Here is an 8767-nt window from a genome sequence, read left to right on the forward strand (position 1 = left end):
CATTGTTTTCAGTGATATGCTCTTGCTTTCTAAGCAATCTGTCGGAAAGTGCGATTTAAATATTTTTGAGCATATTACCGAAAATATCCATAGTCCCATCATACTGCATCAACATGAGATTTTGAAATGATTATAAAAGCACAGTGGAGTAAATTTGACTGTTCATTAAAGCTTTAATTGCTGGAAATGTATTAGCTTCATAAAAAAATTCTAACAGCTGAGATATGTGGCTTAAATTGAAATTAGAAAATTTGCTTTCAGATGGTATCGGAAAACATGAAGTTTATCACCGCAAAATATTAAGAATATTGACATTTCCCCAAGAATAAAGCTAATATCATAAAATCTGCCACTATTATTGAAATAGAATATTCATCAATACGAAGCTTTCAAAAGTCCATGATTAGCTGCACTATTCCTGATTTTAGACTTTTACGAGATGGGGGGAAAGAAGAAAAAAAAAAAAAAAAAAAAGGCTCAAAATTTCGATAAAAACTTTTTAGGTGTTCCGGTTTTAAATTGCTGGTAAAGAAAAACCATAATAATAAGATTAATAATGAAAGCCGGCGTCCTGGTATAGGGGTAGCGCGTCTTCCCCGTGTTCTGGGCGTCCTGGGTTCGAGTCCCGGTACGGGCATGGTTGTTCTTCCGTTGTTCTATCTGTGAGATGTGTGAATGTGCCCCCCTGTAAAAAGGGGTTGTGCAAGCGAATGAGATGTGTGAGTAGGTAAGACGTACTCTTGGCCCTAGTTGGCGCTACTAAAACAAGAGACGCCCCCTTGGCTTAAAATCGCTGACTTCGTCACCGAGCTTGTGCATGGCGAGTGCCATTATAAACAACAATAATGAAGTGGTTAAAAATTATAACTGTACAACATGTAAGGCACAAAATACAAAGAGTAACTTGGCACTATATATGTATTTTTATATATATGTATGTAAAAAAAAAAAAAAAAAAAAAAAAAACCTTTGTCAACTAACCGAAGGGCAAAAGCAGATTCCGTTTGTTCGAAGTTATTTCCCGAAGAAATTTTCCCTCCATCATTTCCTCCGTTCCTTTTATAAGGGTTAAACTATGGTGATGAAAGGAAATGCAGCAAGAGCTTTTCGACGAAATGTCATGTGTCACACATATCCTTTTCTGCACCTGCATCATTTGCAACCATCGAAATGTTTCTACAAAAATGGTTCATAATGATTAAATGCTAATGTTATCTTATTTGTCTTCCTCTGTCATCAATGGTAAGGGCATTATGAGTTAAAAAAAATTTCAGCCCTTATCAATCTTCGTTTCTATGTGAGATGGATGGACGTATTTACAACTCGATGGCGATTTTCACTCTCCTTATGACTTATTCATTGCCAGATCAAATCCATTTATGATTAATCATTAGTTAACCTTGTCATCGTATTCATAAGATAACTTTATTGAATTGTTATATACATACATATGTATACTGATATGATTTTAGGTGCTATCATGATCAAAAAACATATACAGAAATTTTTACGGAGTCATATCTATAGAGCCATTGCAATTTATAGTATTTGTGTACCTAAAAGAGGGGAAGCAATTGCATTATATCTTTATTGCATTTTTTATAAACCACTAAAGATTCAAAAAATTTTTTCATTGTGTGGAATATAAAATAAATCTCAAAAATTTCACATAAATGCAAAATAATAATAATAATAAATAAATAAAATTAAATGTTTGTATAAAAAATGGAATTTAGAAGGTAAAGTAGTTCGAAAGTTTGAATGAATTTTGCTTTATAAATTGTTATCATTTAATAAATGCTTTGTACCTTTTTCACCGTTTTTCCTTACTTTTATTATTATTATTATTTTGATAAGAATGATTTTGTAATGGTCTTGCTTTCCACTATCTTCCATTTCTCTGTCAATATATTTTATCTTAGTTTACATATGTCACGTTAGCATTAGATTTTAACTTTAAATTTTATGCCTCTCTTCAAATAAAAGTACAATTATAATAGTATTCGTATATAAAATCTGTTTCAGCATACATTATTTTGGTCCCAATTAAACTGTATCAATACAAACTAAACGAAGAGTTTTTGGCAACAAAAAGGGAAGCTTTAGATTTGGCCAACTAAATCACCAAAAAAATTGGGATATAATTTTCAGAGTGAATGTATAAAAGATTTCAACGATTCCTTTGAACTCATCATTGATGAAATTGTTACGATTGTATATGCTCTTAGTTTTAATCGGATTAATTCGACTAAAAGTTATAAGAATTATTGAAATCGCATTCTATAGACTGAAAATTTAAAAATTTATTAGTATCGTTGAAAGAGGAAAAAGAAATTACATTGTATTATATAGTAGCTTACGAAGTCGCAGTTTAACAGTTCAGAGGCAGACAATATGAACTACAGATAATTCCAATTGAAAAGAAGAGTGACATTTCATTATAGTTTAAATCAACATGATGATAGCAAATCAAGGGTATGAAAAAATGATTTTCCACTTTCCAACTGGTTTTGAATAATTTACTTCTAAGAAATGTTCAGACGTTATATTTATTGAATGTATATTTAATCTCCTTATTCAAAACAAAGGTCATGATATTTAAAAAAATTGTAATGAGTGACCAAAATATTAAATACATCGTCCATGTTCTTATGCATAATTTCATAATCATGGTCTCAAACAAAATAATTTTAGTTATCAAATTGTAAAAAGACCTTAAATCCGCATTTTAACTCCATATTTTTAACCAATTCTGTTAATTGTGAGCATTAACCTTTCTAATGGTGTCTAGTCCCATGAATCACAACACTATTGAAAATGCAACTGCCCAATTCATCTTTCTCTTATTCTTTATGATAGAAATTAAATAGAATATTTCTTCCTTTACTTTCATTAATAGGAGAAAATAAAATCACGTAATTAAATTTTTAGTGAAACAGTGAAAGTGGTTTGAATTTCAGCGCAGCAATAGTTATTTTTAAAAATTATATAAAAAAGACAAAATTTGTTAATATTTAGGGGAAAAAAACCACAGAATAACTAAACTGTTTCAATAAAAAAACAATTTTTAAAATTAAAAAAAATCAGTTGGATCAGTTAAAATCAATCGGTGTAAAACTCAGCTATATGCAGCAATATTTTCGGGAGTTTGGCAATAATATATTCGGAGGAATAGTTTCATTGTTTTTTTTGCAAAAAACCGGCAAAATCTTACTTTATTTTTAAAGAAATTAAATAGAAAAAAATAATTTTGCTGTCACCTACATGTATGACAGATCTGGTATTCTAGATTAAAGCTAGCATGCAAGCACACACACGCTTCTTTATTATTATTAAAGAAAATCAATTCCTTACGATATCTCTTTAAGCATTAATATTGTAACGAAACTTGTTCTAATTTGTGAGGACTGAAACTGAAAGCGACAGTTCGCAAGTTCGTATCTGACTGCAGACAAGTTGCCTAAAAATTCTTTTGCTATTGATGTACCTTTCGTTATTCCTCGTTTGTTCTAGAATGTTCTTACAATTTCTGTATCTTTCTAAATCTAAAAGATTCGAGTCATTTCATCTTGTGGATAAAAACAGATGTAACTATAATTCCTTGAATAAAGTCTCGATTTGAGATTAGCGAGTGTTATCTTTGACTTTAATTGACACAAGGTTTATCTACACTCACTTTATCTCATGCTATGTAATATTGTTTAATGGGATTTTATGATATACTTTGTTCATATAGGAAGAATGTCTATATTTATAAAGGAATGTAGTGAAAGCTTATAAGCCAGTAAACAGCTACCCTGCACGAGCAATTTCTTTTGTATCATGGTCATGTTACTGGGCTGCGAACCACAAGGTCCCAGGTTCTATCCTCGCTCATCCCAAATCGGCTACATTGGTGACCTCGGATGATGAACCTTCAACCTTCGTGCAACTGTCTACCCACAGCAACCCAAAGTCGTCAGACTCACTTGACGCAGCAACAGCAACCACTCACCCACACACGCTCGCCATAACGCTTGGCGCTACTCAAATGGATACAGGCGCATTAGAATCAACAGCTAATACATCACCACTCAACAACCATATCGTTCGTCTGACCTCCGACTCACTAGAGAGAGAGTCTGTAGTGAAAGCTTATAAGCCAGTTAACAATTGCTTTTGTATCATGGTCATGTTACTGGGCTGCGAACCACAAGATCCCAGGTTCTATCCTCGGTCATCGCAAAACGCCACAGGAATTTCTTTCATCAATCATTGCCAGTTTAATGAACATAAATGTTAACTATTTAGTACACTGAAAAGTTGAGCCATTTATCTTAGTGGCTCGCAAACATGTGCTACCATACAGTTCGCCACAGCATTTAGCTATTCACGATATATTAGTAGTTCTATTGCATAAAATGAAATGCCGGATTTAGAAAGAAAAAATATCCTTGAGTAAGTATGAATGGAGCCAGTTTATGATCACATAAGACACATCAGGTGTGCGGTGACAATTTAATTTTTGAATGTATTCTTATCTTGCGTAAGTAAATAAGTAAAATATAAAAACACAACGCCAGATAAAGTACAGTTAGGTGTCAGATAACATGCGCAGTTATGTTTATTATGTTGAAAAGGTATACCGTGAATTGACTCTATTCAAAAATTTCGTTTGCTTGGCTAGTTAGACTATTTCTTTAAAAATAGCTTTGCCAGTACAAGAAAATATAGATTTCAAATAAAGGAAAAATTTACGTATATTTGCAGTTCGGTCATTTTCCTTTCTTGTTTTTTTTAAACTTTTTATATATATATTTTTTTACTTTATATATTAAAATTTAATGAATAAATAATGAAATTAGACTTTACACAATAAAGAAGTCAATACATTAAATTGTCATTATTAAACCTATACTTATAGAAGGAAGTTGAGTATGTATATATCTGCGGTATCCAAACCTATCTATCGCGCTTGCAGACATTAAATAGGTATAATTGGGGCTCATTATACATCGAAGTTTGAATTTTAAAATTTAATGTAGAAATTTTTTATTTGATATTTTGTAATGTTTTGGTTAATCTTTTGCACATATTTGCTCGTGGTATCGTTTCTAATGATTGTAAGAGTGTGAAATAAATGTAGGTGTACTATCGAAAAAAGTGTTGTAACAAATTTTTTTTAAACATGTCTTTAGTTTTATTCATTAGTTTTCGATTACTATTGTCTACAATTCAGCACGAAATATCATTGTTCCGAAAAAATATAAATGTGGAAAAACCATTACAATTTTTTGTTTTTTTTTGTTTTTATATACAATTTTGTAAACATATGTTTACATAAGAATACATATAAGTTTATATATACTATATACTTATGAACATATTTTATAAACATATATATTAAATTATTTATATGATTGTGTTTTTTGATTACGTTGACATTCATCGAATAATGGACAGCGCCTAGTGTGCATTGGCGTTAGATCATTTGACCTAGAGCAACCAAGCTTGGCATTTATATACTTTGGAAGATTTGAATGCGCAACTTAAACTTATGTTTTAGAAATTTTAATTTATTAATAATTAAAAGAAATTTTGGTGTTTCTTCACAATAATTTCCAAAAATATATTTCAAAAGTGACTTTTACATCATTTAAAAAAAATGAAAAAATTTCCTTTTTAATGATACCAAGTTTCTTGCCCTATAATTTTTCTATATCGATTTCATGCACATTTTCCAACAAGCATACAAAGATATATAAGAATTCTGAATTATTATTTAACATATCACGAACCATAGAGATCTCCTTCATTAAATATTTGCCCTTAAACAAAGCAGATTTCAGAATTCTTTTCATCGTTCGTATCACAGAGAAGATCTCTTGTTCGTGATGTGTTAAATAATAATTCAGAATTCTTATATATCTTTGTATACTTGTTGGAAAGCAAGCGATATATTCGCTTTATTATGAGAAAAATAAGTAATTTATATAAAAAAAATATATAAAGTCAATTCCTACTTTCGCAAGAATTGAACTCGCATTCTTCACCTTCACGTGAAAAATCCTGAAATCATTTTACCGATTGAGCTACTGCCTGTTGATTTCAATTTTCATTACCAACTGCTAAAAGTCTATTTAAAGTATTAAAAATTAATTTAATTTAACAATTAATGAATTAATATTTGAAAAAATTGTATTAACATCAAGTGTCATCCACTACAGGTTTAAAAAAATGTATTTGAACTGGAGTAGGTGAATAAAAAGTATTTTATTAACGATTGAAAATTTGAACAAGATATATAAATATATATAAGGAGAGTGTGAACTAATAGTAGGAATTTTAAAAAAACATAAATTTATCAAACATAATATAGCAAAATTAAATTTATATTTAAGATGCTATGAAAATGAAAAAAAAAAAAAAATGCCAAATTTTATCTTGTTCAGGTTTAAAATTAAGACATTGATAAAAAGGCTTAAAATAGCAGAATGCATCTCTTTTTTTTTTTTTTTTTTTTTTTTTACGAATTTTAGGGGAGGCTGACAGAAAATAAGGAAAAAGCAGAATAAAGTAAATAGAACAGAACGAATTAAAATGAAAAATATTTTGTTTTATGAATTTTGAAGCTTAAAAATATTTTGCTGAAGAAGCCATTAAGATCAAATTACATAAAATATTTAATTAACAATTTTAGCCATCATTAATCTCAGGGAACCAACTGATTGCTAAATGGGATAGTGGCAAATAAATTTAAATAAAGCTACATAATAAACAGAAATAAATTTAAAAAGAATATATTCAAGAGTTAGGAATCGCATATATATATTTATAGTATCTTCATCAATCATTTTTTTTTCTATGTTCTTTAAATGCAATTAATGAATACATTTGAGATACATAGTTAAAGAAATATTATATTTATTATATTACTGAAAATATGTAGCAATATTTTTATGCGGCTGTTGTAAATCAAATATTTTTAAATAAAAAAAAATGTACATTTAAAGTAAACATTTAAATTGGCAATTACATGAGATCATTGAGTATAACAAACGAAATAAATCAGACGGTGTCGTAACTACAACTTAATATCACAGACGGCTTTGTAATTCTGAGTTCGCCGCCCTTAAATAAATGGATGTGTTCACATTTTCCAAAAACTCGGAGGAAGTGGGGACAAAAATACTACTCCCTTGTTTTGAAGAAGTTGAGCGGGTGAGTAGGCGAGGGAAGAAAGAGGAGGTCGACTGTCAATTCAGCAATTCTCTGCAGATGGATTCTACAAATCACGTTCGTGCTGATGCAGTAAAAAGAATCCCGCCTCGAATGCAACAGCACGAAGTCTTCCTTCCCTTTGATTAATTTCCATTCAAAAGGCAAAAAGAAGCCACTGACAAAAGGTTATCGAAGTTAGATTTTTTTTTTTTTAATTGCCGTTAAAGCTCCACCATAAGTGGCAGCTTAACGTAGAGCAGCTGCATAAAAAAAAAGAAAGAAAAGATTAAAAAAAAGATATCTAGTCGTAATCGAGAGGGTTAACAACGTTTATTCATTGCATTGAAATTAAAGATTTTTTTTTTTCTCCCGTCATGTTTTTCTAATAAACAGTGATTCAAAAGAGCAGCCCTTTTTCGATTTTTTTTATTTGATCTGCAGCTTATTTCCTCATGTTGGTAAGGAAAAAAAATCACAATAAGTGTATAAATTTTTAATTTGCATTGCATTACTTCGCTTTTATGCCCCTGCCCCATACGTGACTTAATTGAGTTAAAATGAATGAAGACTCACCCTAAATTTGACTAAAAAAAAGTTGAAGGTAAAAAAAAAGTTGATTTTTTTACCTTCATTTTTTTATTTATTTTTTTTACTTCTCTTCACGAATCTGAAGTGTTAACTGCAAATTAATATCTTATTTGCGCATTTAATGAAAGTCTTGAGTAAAAAGAAAAACGATTCTTTTTACGAATCGTAGAATAAAAAAATAAAAATTAAATAAAGAATAACTATGATTTGAAATAATAAAAAGTATAAGTCTTCCCTCATTTAAACTGTAAATCAAAAGAATTATTCTGCGGATGAATAATGTAAAGTATCTTTTGTATTTTGATTATTGAAATTGCGGTTACGAAAACCGCTAGTGTTGATTGTTAATTTTCTTTCCGAATGAATTAACACGAATATGTATTATTTCGAATTCCGTTTTTCGTATCACTTGTTGTCTTTCGTGGTAATATCTTTTGCATTTCTTTTCTAAAAAAATTTAATCAGATATCTAAATTTCCCTACCTTTTCTTTATTGTTTAATTTTTAATCTGTGAATGGATTATTGAATTTGTTCAATTCATTCAAACGATTTTTTTAGAAGAAAAAGTTTGAATTGCAGTTGGAATTATTGGAACTAAATTTTTATTTGACTTACAATATTATATCTTTTGTTATCATAATTACTTGTTTCAATGTTATAATTTCTCTTTAATTTTCTCATTTTAAACACACACACATAAAAAAAAGTTTTATGCAATTATTTAACAGACTCATAATACTTTGGAAAATAATCGAATAAATTTATTTTTGGAATTGTAAATCGTTTCAATTAGTTTTTCAGCAATTGATTTCATTTCTTTTCAATGAAGGATAAATATTCAAGAATTCTTTTCAAATCTTCTTGAATAAAATTACGAAGCACTTTATAGTCTTTTTTGCAGCTGACAGTTTCGTAACGATATTGTTCTTTAATTGTATGGCAATTATAATTGATTCGCAGTTTTCTGAAATATCAATC

Source organism: Argiope bruennichi, chromosome 4, assembly GCF_947563725.1.
Source record: "Argiope bruennichi chromosome 4, qqArgBrue1.1, whole genome shotgun sequence".
Lineage (NCBI taxonomy): Eukaryota > Metazoa > Arthropoda > Arachnida > Araneae > Araneidae > Argiope > Argiope bruennichi.